The following is an 11,617-nucleotide window of genomic DNA, read 5'->3' as shown; positions in this document are numbered from 1 at the left end:
ACCTCAGCCTGAGTCAAGCTCCCAGTCATCGAATCTCACCTATTGACAATTGCAACGTTTCAATTAGACAAAGATTTCCTGTATTTTTGATGATAGTTGATAATTTACAGATGTGATCATGTTTGAAGCAATAGAAGGAAAATAAAAAACAACACAAAATTAAGATTTGAACCAAACTAGATCTTATTAAGGAGTACAAAACAATGTAGTTTTGATCAGAGAAACTAATCTTTTCTTTTTTTTCCAGTTGAAATTTTTGAAATGAGCTAGGTGTCAAAGAGGGGAATTGCAACAGTTTTGCCACAGGTTAATAACGGCTTATATGTAATTTAGCCAATCACAATCGAGAATTTGTAGTTCTTTGAAAGTGTTGGGGGCTGCATATTAAGGATTTTATGTCAGGAGCCTGTGGCCCAGTATAAATTTTAATGTGAGCCACAATTGGCTCACGGGCCAGACTTGGGACAAGCCTGGTTTAAACTTTCTTTGTACTCTAGGTTTGTGTAAGACCCATAAAAGTGTGATTTAAATATTCCCTTAACCTGCAAAGTGGAGGCTAACAACTGCATGCCAGCTTTAGTCTTGCCCAACTTTTAAGGTGTGGCAGACAAATACTACCAATCACTACCAAATGATACCGTCCGTCATTAAACTGATATTTTTTACATATAATAATAATAATAATGCACATTGAATACAGCTTTATTGACAGCATCGTTATAGTAAGGTCACCACATTTTGTGCAGAATAGGCTTGCTGTCTTGTCACAATCCTGATTGTATTTCAAGTCAGGTTCATGTTAAAAGTGGATTCATTTTTCTTCGAAGTCAAGTGGTCATCTTCTGTTCGGAGCAGCCCCTTCAAAAAGGCAGTAAATATGTTTAAAACACAAGACCGAGGCAAATGACTTGACATGCATCATGAGTAAGTCATAACCGGATGTGGTAAACAGAAAATAAACAAAATTAAAATAAAGTAAGTTGCCCTATGACATTTTTTTTTCTCTACCAAGTCTGTTCCAGGGGTTGGACGGGGACCACTGGATTAGAACATAACATTCTTTCTATGGTTTTACCCAAAGGACACAATTGCTGTCATGCCATCTGAATGGCCGTGGCTGCTCAATGTACTGAGCTATAAACACCATCAATGTCGAGGTCCATACCAAACATCATCATCACCTTCTTTATCCGTACATTAAGCAGCAGTTGACATCTGACCCAAGAAGTTCCATGACTAAATTAAGACTGATTTATTTATCTTAGCAGTCTCTGTCTTTTTTCTTTTACCTTTATTTACTATAATATCTTTAAAAATATTTATTTGCAAATTCAAAAATTTCAAACTGAACTGCAGGAGAGCCCAAAACTGAACTGAACGATTGCTCCAACATGTGATGTTGTGCACCATTTCACGTATTTTACCTCAAATGAAATCTTCATTCCAGTACAGGTTTTCTTCTACAGCGCCACAGTTTTTGGAGAAAATAAAATTGATGTGAATTAATTCACTAAATTATAGAGTGACAGTAGTGAAGTAACTGCTCATTCATTTGGGAACCGCAGACAACTGAATGTGCAGAGGCTCAGATTCAAGTTTCATTTTTAAAAGTCTCAGTGGGGGAGGCAGTGGAAATGTCGGCACGCTTTGCCCGCACTCCATCTTCAATCATGCCTTCATGGAGGAAGCAAACTCAAAGCAGCTGTCCTTATGAAGACACAACTTCCTCTTTAGACACTGCCTTGAGGGAGATTTAAACAGTTTGCTCTCAAAACGTCTATTATTATGTCTTAAATCACTAATTTCACCCACTATTAGGGGGAGCACACATTTGTCGTAAAGACAGCCACAAGAGTCATTATTTTAAGGATGATTCATAATTATTCATGCGAGGAAGGTGCCAAAAGAACGAACAGAAACTAAATTCTTACCAGACCTGGCACCACATTTGTTCTGTATAAAGATCTGCCAAGCAATAATTAAGTCCCTGTCAGAGGAGAACAGTAATCTAGCTACTGCAAAGACTGGACTGCATTACATGCACATTGACTAGAACTAACCCAGAGGACTGCTGTGAGGAGCACGCTGGCTGCAGGCAGCCATTGTTTCCACCATTGTTCTTCCTGGTCATTAAAAAAAAAAAAAAAAAGAGTCTCCAAAGCCACACTACTCTAAATATGTATTTCAACTGTGCTAATTAGAGGCCGTCTCTGGAGCAGGCACCAAGCCCAGGATGAGGGACAGCTAAATATAACAGAACAAAAACAAAGATTCTAAATGGAAAATTATAAACATTAAGGGAGAGTCGTGGACGACACTGACTAACTGCTGATGTGATATTTTTTTGTGCCCCTGCCATAGCAAAGGGGGAAGCGCAGCAGTGACAGGAGTCTGTGGTTTGGCGCCGGACTTTGTGAATGTGACCGTGGGGCTGGACGCTGTCTGTGATTTGAAAGGTCGCCATGTCACTGACGAGCGGGAATAAAATAAACACGAGAAACTGTTGTTTCCTCGTTTCATACAGTCTCAGTTTACATGGTCATTTCCACCGTGTGTCTGGCCTCATAATACTCATTTTTGAACTCTTGCAGCTCTGGAAAACAATAATATATGTCAATAAATGACAACATATATTAGAAACAAAATGCAAAGTTCCACTCAGCAGAAAGGTCACTTTTTAAAAAGGGTTTCAACTGCCAGAAATTGTCAGATGAGGGAGACCTGTATAGTCTGTAGTAGTATTATTAGAGTCAGTTTGCTGTTATCAGTGCAGGATTGGATTAACTTAGATGAAGATACAATTAAACACAGGACGGAAATGATGCTCAACTGCGAGAATAGATCATTCTTCTCTTGTACGGGATAAGGAGTGTGCATTATCAGAAATGAACACACATGTTGTGCAAAGGTGTCTTTTGTGGTACTTACCACATGTAAGAACCAGGTAAATACAAATAAAGTACCTTGAATTTAAGTCTGCACTCGTCTGTTTCACTCGTATGAAGGAATTTCGACGGACAAAAAGCACGACCCCACAAAAATCCAATAGATTATGACTTTGGCTGGAAAAGGTGAGGATCTGGGGCCATTTCCTGTTTTCACGGTGGGTGACAAACTCATGAGCTATGCAAAGGAGTGTGAATCATTCCTGGAACAACACAAAACTCTGGAAGAAAAGATAAATAATATGAAAAAAAATGTGTTCTTTGGAATGCTCCTTTTTACTGTTTTGTTGAGAACTTAAAACACATTTCATTGTGATGACACTTTGTATGCTGCAGAAGTGTATCGTATTAAAGATTGTTGTTTTCACTGTTGTCTTGTTTCTCTTTAATTTGCCTCATGTTACAAGAAGTAATCAGGCCAGAATATGGTTTTACAATGCAGTTACTTCACCCTTACCAACAAGTTAGCATTGTCTCATTTGGTAAGGTCAGAAAACCAAGTGTGTATGTACACTGTATAGGAAGGTAATACGTGAACATACCCAGCATTTACTACTTAAAGTACCATGTGTCAGGAACTCGTAGGTGAGGACACAGGCACAGACGCAGGGACTCATAGTCAAATCGTAGGTTTTAATAACACTCACGATCGTAACAACAATCCAAAACGATCCCGTGACAGGGACAGGATCAGTGCAGGCTAAATACCCTCCAGGTGATTCAGCAACAGGTGAGACCAATAAGGTAAAGACAGAACAAACGAGCACAGAAAATACAAACCGGAAGTGTCAAAACAAAACCCAACAACCGCCCTGGCCCAGAACCTGACACCATGTAGGTAATTGGAAATAGGGCTGACTTTCTTTTACAGTCCAGTTTCATTGTACTTAAGGGGTAGTTTCTGTGGTAAATTCATGGTAAATACCATGAAACACTCAACAGGTGCAGACCTAAAGGCCAAGGTACTTTATTTGTACTTACCTTGTTCTTACATGTGGTAAGTACCACAAAAGACACCTTTGCACAACATGTAAATACCCAGTAAGTATATTATAAATACCCAGTATGTACCACATAAGTATGAACTAAATAGTACCACATAAATACACAGCAAGTACCATGTAAGTACAGAGTAGACACAAAAAGTACCTTGTAAGCACCCAGTAAGTCCCAAAAAAAAGTACCATGTAAACGCCCTGTTAGTACCCGGTAAATTCCATAAAAAGTACCACGTAAATACCCTGTAAGTACCCAGTAGTTACACAATAAGTACCAGTTAAATATCACTTAAGTACACTGTAAGTACTGTACTGTAAAAGAAAGCGTTACCCTAAGTTGGCGCGTTGAACAAAAGGTTCAACTGCTCACTGAAGGTTGACATGCCAAAGACTGTGTCATCTCTATGGCCTTATTTTTAAAAAGTCAGTCTTGATTCTAAAGGAGAGTGTCTCCCTTTAATAGTTCTAGTGCACACAAGTTTTGCATTAAGAACGTGTCCTAATGTTTTGCATAAGAAAATTATTGGACAAAAAACAATTGTTTTAAATTCTATGCATCTTTGCATTCAAGATGTACATGATTTACAACAAAATGAAATGCATCTGAGTAAAGCTGGTAATTCATAGTAAATAGATGCTGAGCAGGAAAATTCCAGACTCCATCAGGGGAAGATCTGTATCCAAACAAATCCTGTTTCTGAGTCCCAGTTTAAGCAAAACCCCAAACCGTCAACATGCTGTAGATTTCTCTTTGCAAGTACAAAAGTCTGACACACACACGTCAGATGAATGAGGCCCAGCTCAGATGTTTTCTCTTTCAGGGTTTCAGAGGACTCCCCTCCACCCGTCCACCTCACTTTATCTTTACTTTGGTGTCAGATGAGAGCTCTAAATCATCAAGTCGAAAAGTTTTAGTGCTAACACATTTCCCCCTCTCTGACCTTAAAGGACTCCTCGGCTCCCGTTGTCCAAATAAGCATTCCTTTGAGATCCTTTGGAGTCGCTGATCAATGGCGCCTACGACACATCTGGGAATGGGCTGCAGGTTAAGGCCTCTGCGCTTACAAGCTTTGCTGAAAAGTCAAACAGCACCATTGGCTAAGGAGTAGCAGCCATGCCAGAAGCATCAGCGGACATGAACTTTTATGAGCCTCATGTAAAGCCAGTGTTGATATCAAACCGTGTTAATGTCTTGGTAAATGTGCTATGCCCACATGACAAATAGGTAAATTACAGCAAACCCCTTTGGAGATTTTTAAGAAAAAACTTAAAACACATCTTTTTAGTAAAGCTTTTACATAGTTTTTACTTGTCCAAATGTTTTCATTTGATTTTATAAATCTTTACAATTAAGTCGATTTATTTTGATTGTACTGGTGGGATGTGTATGTGTTGGGTGTCATGGCAAGCTAGGCGAGGCAGACCCAGGCGCTGGAACCCGGAAGGAAAACACAAGGTGAGTAAGTTGGTAAGTCAGGTTTTAATGATATTCGGAGTTGCTTGAGATCTTCATGTGGTTGGAGGCTGGAGAGCAGCGGGTGAAGTTGCTGGAAGTAGCTTGAGGTAGTTATGGCTTGACGCGAGGCTGGTGGTCGGAGTTGGCTTGTGGCGAGGCTGGAGGTCAGTGATGGCTCGAGGCGAGGCTGGAGGTTCTTGGTGTTCCGAGAGGTTCTGTGGCTCAGGTAATCCGGTGACACAGGTGTCCACTCGTGGTCAGGATGTCCTGAAGGCGAGGCAATACAAAAGGTAGATGAGAATAAGAACACTTGGACTAAACTAGACGAGAGACCAGGTTATGCACCATCAGGGGCAACGAACTGGCGATGAATGCTGGTTCTGGATCTCCTTATGAAGGTCTGGTTGGTGATGAGGTGAGTGGACACAGCTCAGGAACCAAGCAGAGAGGGGAGGGGGAGGAAAGCTGACAGAGGCACCATGACATTGGGTTTTTTTGTGATATTTTTTATTATTAGTTTTATTTTTACTATGTTTACTATTTTAACTAATGTTTTTTTTATCTTACTAATATCTATTTTTTTATGGGAAGCACTTTGAGATGCTCTGTAGCACAATTCTATGTGAAGCACTTTGAAAATAAAGTTAAATTGAACTGAATTGAAAAAACAAATTCTCTTATAATGAAAAATTATCATCAGATGGAGTCGATCTTTTTTTTTTCTTTTTAGTTTTTTACCTGATCTGTGCTGAAAGTGATTATTTATACAAACTAAAACCAGCATTCAGAAGAAACATGAGAAAGGGAAATTAAGTATTGAGAAACACCAAAAAATATATATAATTTTAGATCTCATTCTGCTTATATTAGGACTAACTGAGTTAAAAAAAATGAATAGTTGCAAGTCCATTATGTTTTTTTTAATTATTGGGTTGTTGTTATTGGTTGGAGGTGAGTGGCTGTAAGCTAGTGGGAGAGAGTGTAAAAGATGGAGGACAGTAATTAGAGGCAGGCTTACTCCACATTCAAAGGTGAATTTCTAATGAACACCGGTCACTCTGCAGAAACTACAGTATGTCCTAGAAAAATACACCAGTTTTTTTCATTTTTTATTTTTACTAAATAATAAATTAAAAGACCACTGAGAACACTTTTAAAATAGATCTAAGAGTGGGACTTTAAAAACAACATTCAATTATAAATGTGATTATTGGATGATCTGAAACTGAGAAATAAAACGTGTGACACTGGGCCAAAGAGTCAAAACCTATCATTTAATTTTAAAGTTTCCTGCGGGCTGATGCTGACAGCATGATGACAGAGCACAAGGGTTACTGCACAACTGCAGAGTTTAACAGGCGACTTTGAGGAAAACTGAAACTTTTATTGTGGGTATGAACAAGTGACTGCCCCTTCAAAATGTACATGAAATAATAAGAAGCTTCAGCACAAAATTTGTGTTTTGTATGATTTATGGACAGTTTGGTTGTGAAAGTTAACTTTGCGTAATTCGTTTTAAAGTTTTGTCTTTAACTTGACTGAACAAATTCAGATTTTACTCAGAAAACAACCCACTGATCACTGAACCATCCAGTTAATACGAATGAATCAGAGAAAGGCTGAGAGAGTGCTGGAGGAAGAACAAAACAGGGAAGCAAAGGACATCTCTAGACAGTTTTTGATGCCTATTACACAGCTGCAGCTCAACTAGGATGTTTGACAGCTTGAAATACATAGTAATACATACCTATAAAATTTTCTCTACTCTAACAATTTTATTGGCATTTTTTTTCAAACACAAGGACAAAGGATACATCAAAAAAGTAAAATGTTTATGTAAATGTAGAATTTAAAATATTTGTTTAAAATGGAGATTTTAAATGTTTGTTTTCAGTCACCACAAAAAACAGAAACATCCCATCAGGCCCCAACCAAAAAATAAAAACAGATATAATCCAACCAGGCATACTATATTTCAATATTAGTGACATTCAGTGCTTCAGGAAAATAAAGGAGATTTTGAAAAAGGACTTTCATAAACTGAATTACTAGATTTTTTTTTGTTGGGTTTGCATACAAAACTGACCTTTCTGAAATTCACAGCTACATTAACACCGCCCTTGGCAAAGGGGGTTTTAGTGACCAAAGGTTTTTGTTGGTATATGTTTGTTTTGGGGTTTCCCAGTTCCCAAGTCACGTGCTCATGTGTGCCTGTGCACATTTTTCAAATCAGTTTTCGGGCTCTACGTACAAAACGCTCATCCATTGAGTTGAACGTTAAACCAGGTTGATCTTTGACCAATCAGGAATTCAGATTTGGTAGTGATGTATGGGTAGATTCCTTTTTGATTCACAGAAGTCCCATTCGTTTGAAAATTGATCATGCAAGAGAAATCATTAAATGCAGTTAGTGCCAATCCGTGTAATCTTTATTACACGACGCCGTTTTTTTTTGACATTTCGCACCAAGCCTCTTCCAACAGTAGATGGCATACACGGGCTAGTGTCAGGTAGCGACAGGTTTATACACCATATGCTAAAAACACATTTCAGAACGCGTTTAACACACGTCACATACCCCATGTGAACGTAGCTTTAAAAATGGATCGGAGCAATATCGGAGCTATCCAGCCATCCAGTTCTGATCCAGATTCCAGCTCAAATGACAAAGACGTACATAGATCTAGTCGTCTACAAATGGATGGATGAGAATGGAGCAGAGCAGGGAGCTTGTTGCCATCCAACTGTAGGTTGTACATCACTGCTACAAGCTATTATAAACGTCATTTATCATCTATTCACCATGGCTTGAATATAGAAATACTCAGAAAACGAAGGTTTGAATATTCTTTACAAATCTCCATCATGAGAAAAATGCTACAAGGTACAATGTTAAAAACACGAAAAACCCAATTTCTTTAAAACTCTTTTCAGAAGAAGCCATTGGAGGGTCACTTCTCAGGCTGGAGTACCACAAACACTGTTCCCTCAAAAGTGGGACGTAAGCAGATAGTGGACATTTGTTCTGGGTTTTCTGTGGAACAGAAGTAGAGCGTTCAACCTTTGATTGGAGAATCACAGGTTCCATTCCTGCCTTGCCTGCCCTTATGTCAAAGTCTCCCAGGGCAAGACACTGAACCCCACATTGCTCCTGGTGGTTAGTAGTTGGCGCCAGAGTTAGATAGCGGAGCCGCCATCAGTGTGTGAATGCGTGTGTGTGTGTGGGTGAACGGGCGCTTTGGGCCTCTTAAAAGCCAGTATGCACCATTTTTAATTCTTTCACATGATGTACCATGAAGCTGGAGAACATATTTTGAATGACAGTTTATTAAGGGACCCCAGATAAACCAAGTGATGTGACAGAATAACATCTTCTGTGGGATGGAATAACACTGATGCTCAACAAGCAGGCAGAAGGCATCATGTCTGTTTAACGTGGACTGGTCTGGACCTCACTCCAACATCCCAAACATTCATTTTACCCAATAGCCTCTGCTGGAACGCTTTATTGGGATAAAAACACCACCTAATAGGTGATGATGTTGATGAAAGAGGAGAAAATCAGAACATGGAGCCAATCAGAACAACAGGAAGGTCTGGACATCAGAGAAACAGATGTACATCTGGGTTGTGTTTTGGAGCTGTTGAGTGCTGACTGTTAGCCCTTAAAGCAGCTGATTAAAATTCAATGAAGCTGCTTTTTAGTACAATTGTATGATTTTACGCTATACATGTTATGGGGACCCCATACATTTCAACAGACAAACACAAAAAAACTATATTAAATATTCAGCATAAGACCACCATGGTTTTGACTATCTAATATTGACCACATTGATTATCAAACTTTGTTCCATTTAATGGGAGTAATACAAATAAAGAAAAAAAAAACACTGTAAACATGTTGTAGAAGCAGACAATATTAGAAAAGTAGCATTAAAACTTATTGAACAGTTTTTAGCAAGTTATAAAAATAATAAGAGTATTCACCTTGTACTATTATTTTCACTATTTTCTTAAATAGAATTATGTTTCTCGTTTGTCAGAAAAGCCTCTGGCTTAGTAACAGCAAATACACATATCACCGGTATATAGATTAAAAAAATGTTTTGCAAATATTTGCAATCAGGTTATTACAGCTGTGACATGCTCAAATATGAACAAAACTAATTTTCTAACCCTATTAAATAGGAAGGTAAAAAAAAAACATTTATCACACAAATTCAGATCAGAGTCAAATCCCAGAATAGTTTCTTGCTTTTTCATGCTTTTTTTTTCCAATTCTCTGCATTTTTGTCATTTAGCTTCTTTAAAAACCAAATACTTGAAATAAAGATAAAATTGAGCTATGACATGTTGTGAAATGAAAAATATTTTCTACATGAGTTATTAGTTTTAGGTTTTATGGATTCATACTGTAAGACTGTCCCAGTGTACCAAATAAGGCCCAAGATGTCAAATCTGGAGGTTTGGATTTCATGAAGCAGAGAACACAAACATTTGTTGTTGGGCTTCTTTTCAGATTAGTCTCGTTTTCATCACTTTAGAAAATTGGGCTGTTTTACATTCGAATACGTGTGAAATGACTGGAGGTTACAAAGCGAACCGACTTGGCTTCAGCCGTTTTTAACTTCCTCTAACAACAGGTGTTGCCCCCAAGTCCCTGTAAGCATCACCTTCTGAAAAGTAAGACTGCCTGCTGCGCCCCGCGGAAACCTGGTCTTGTAATCTGTGATGGAGAGGCAAACGTACGCCGAAGCAAGATCAGAATCTACATCAATATAAAAAAAACAGGTTTTCACATTGTGAAGAGGAAATAAAAGTTGCACAAAAACTAAAAATACAAATCAAACCATTGATGGGAGAAACTGAAATAAATGTTAGAAAACCAAAGTAAATCAGTCACTGAACAAAAGCTAGAATCAATGCAGCTGTACGTTCTGCAGAAATCCTGGTTCTATTAGGAATGTGCAAAAACAAATTTGCACCCATACGGGGGTTTACCTGATACAGGGGCCCCCTACTTGGTTGTTGCCTCTCATCAATCTCTCAAGAATGTAACTCTTTTTTTTCAGAGCTATAACATATGAAAATATTTTTTATTGGGGTAAAAAAATCCTTATCAAACTTTTATTCATTAGACCTTAATCTGTGATATTTTGTGATTCAAAGACAGTAGAATGGACACCTTTGGTCTTCTGAGATATTTTGAGGGTTAAATATGGGAAAACACAGTCATAGGCCGCCGATGTTCTCCTATTAGGCCATTCTATATAAAATTGACAGACTGGAGTCAGAAGATGAGATGACCACATCCACCATCACACAGTTCTGCACACTACCACACCTTTTACACATGGTACCATGGGTGTACATGGTAACATGTACATACTCACATACATACATACATACTTACATATGTAAATACCATGTAAATACTAAGAACAATCTGGTTTTTCTTTTAGCACCGCAAGGATAACTTTAGGGTGAACCTTTAGTTTTTCTCATTCTGTTTTTTTGCTTTCATTTTTCATTCCCTTGATTTCATTTCATTTAAATTACCTAAAGAGTTTGACTTAGTGTCTGAATTGCTCAGTTAGCTGTGTGTAGGACTGACACATAGAAAAACCAGGGTTCATTTCCCAAGGGGCGCAATGAGCTTCATCCAGTGCGGGTCCTTGGGCAACAGCCTTCGTGGTACTGCCTAACTATGTAGCCAAGGGGGGGCCCCAAGGATGGGTCACCCTGTGCCAGTCCCCGGTCCAGATAAAATACAGGGTTGTGTCAGGAAAGGCATCTACCTGTGTGAATCAGTGAAAGATAAGATAAGATAAAACTTTATTCATCCCACAATGGGGAAATTCTTTTTATCTCCAGCAACAACAACAAAAAAAAGACATTCAGAAGTACAAACAGCAAACAGATAATAACTAATTAAAAATACACAGCTAAGCAACCGTAGAAGAATAAAAAAAACAACTGAAAAACAACAACAACGGTTTACGAAATAAGTAAAATGAGTGAATGAAAAAAACAAAGCAACACCGAAAAACCCGAGGGTCCGTGGAGTGTCCCTGTAACACGGTGTTGGACAGTCTGATGGCCGGGGGGAGGAATGACCTGCAGTAGCTCCTTCTTGGACTGTGGGGGCAAAAGTCTGGTGCTGAAGGAGCTGGTCAGCGCCGCCACAGTTTGGTGCAGGGGGTGGGAGGGGTTAT

At 38.7% G+C, this 11,617-nt stretch overlaps 1 protein-coding gene across 1 annotated transcript in view; it reads right to left on the bottom strand.

The window, feature by feature from the left end:
* Positions 1 to 5,404: 5,404 nt before the first annotated feature.
* Positions 5,405 to 11,617, bottom strand: part of bckdhb (branched chain keto acid dehydrogenase E1 subunit beta) — an 80,838-nt gene continuing 74,625 nt past the window's right edge. Inside the window, exon 11 of the mRNA XM_023963898.1 lies at positions 5,405 to 5,666. The gene's annotated coding sequence lies outside the window, so the exon portion shown is untranslated. The remainder of the gene's footprint in view (positions 5,667 to 11,617) is intronic.

This window comes from Oryzias latipes, chromosome 16 (assembly GCF_002234675.1).
Source record: "Oryzias latipes chromosome 16, ASM223467v1".
In the NCBI taxonomy this organism is placed as follows: Eukaryota; Metazoa; Chordata; class Actinopteri; order Beloniformes; family Adrianichthyidae; genus Oryzias; species Oryzias latipes.
The sequence above is the reverse complement of the archived record's forward strand: the minus strand, read 5'-3'. Positions and strand labels throughout refer to the sequence as shown.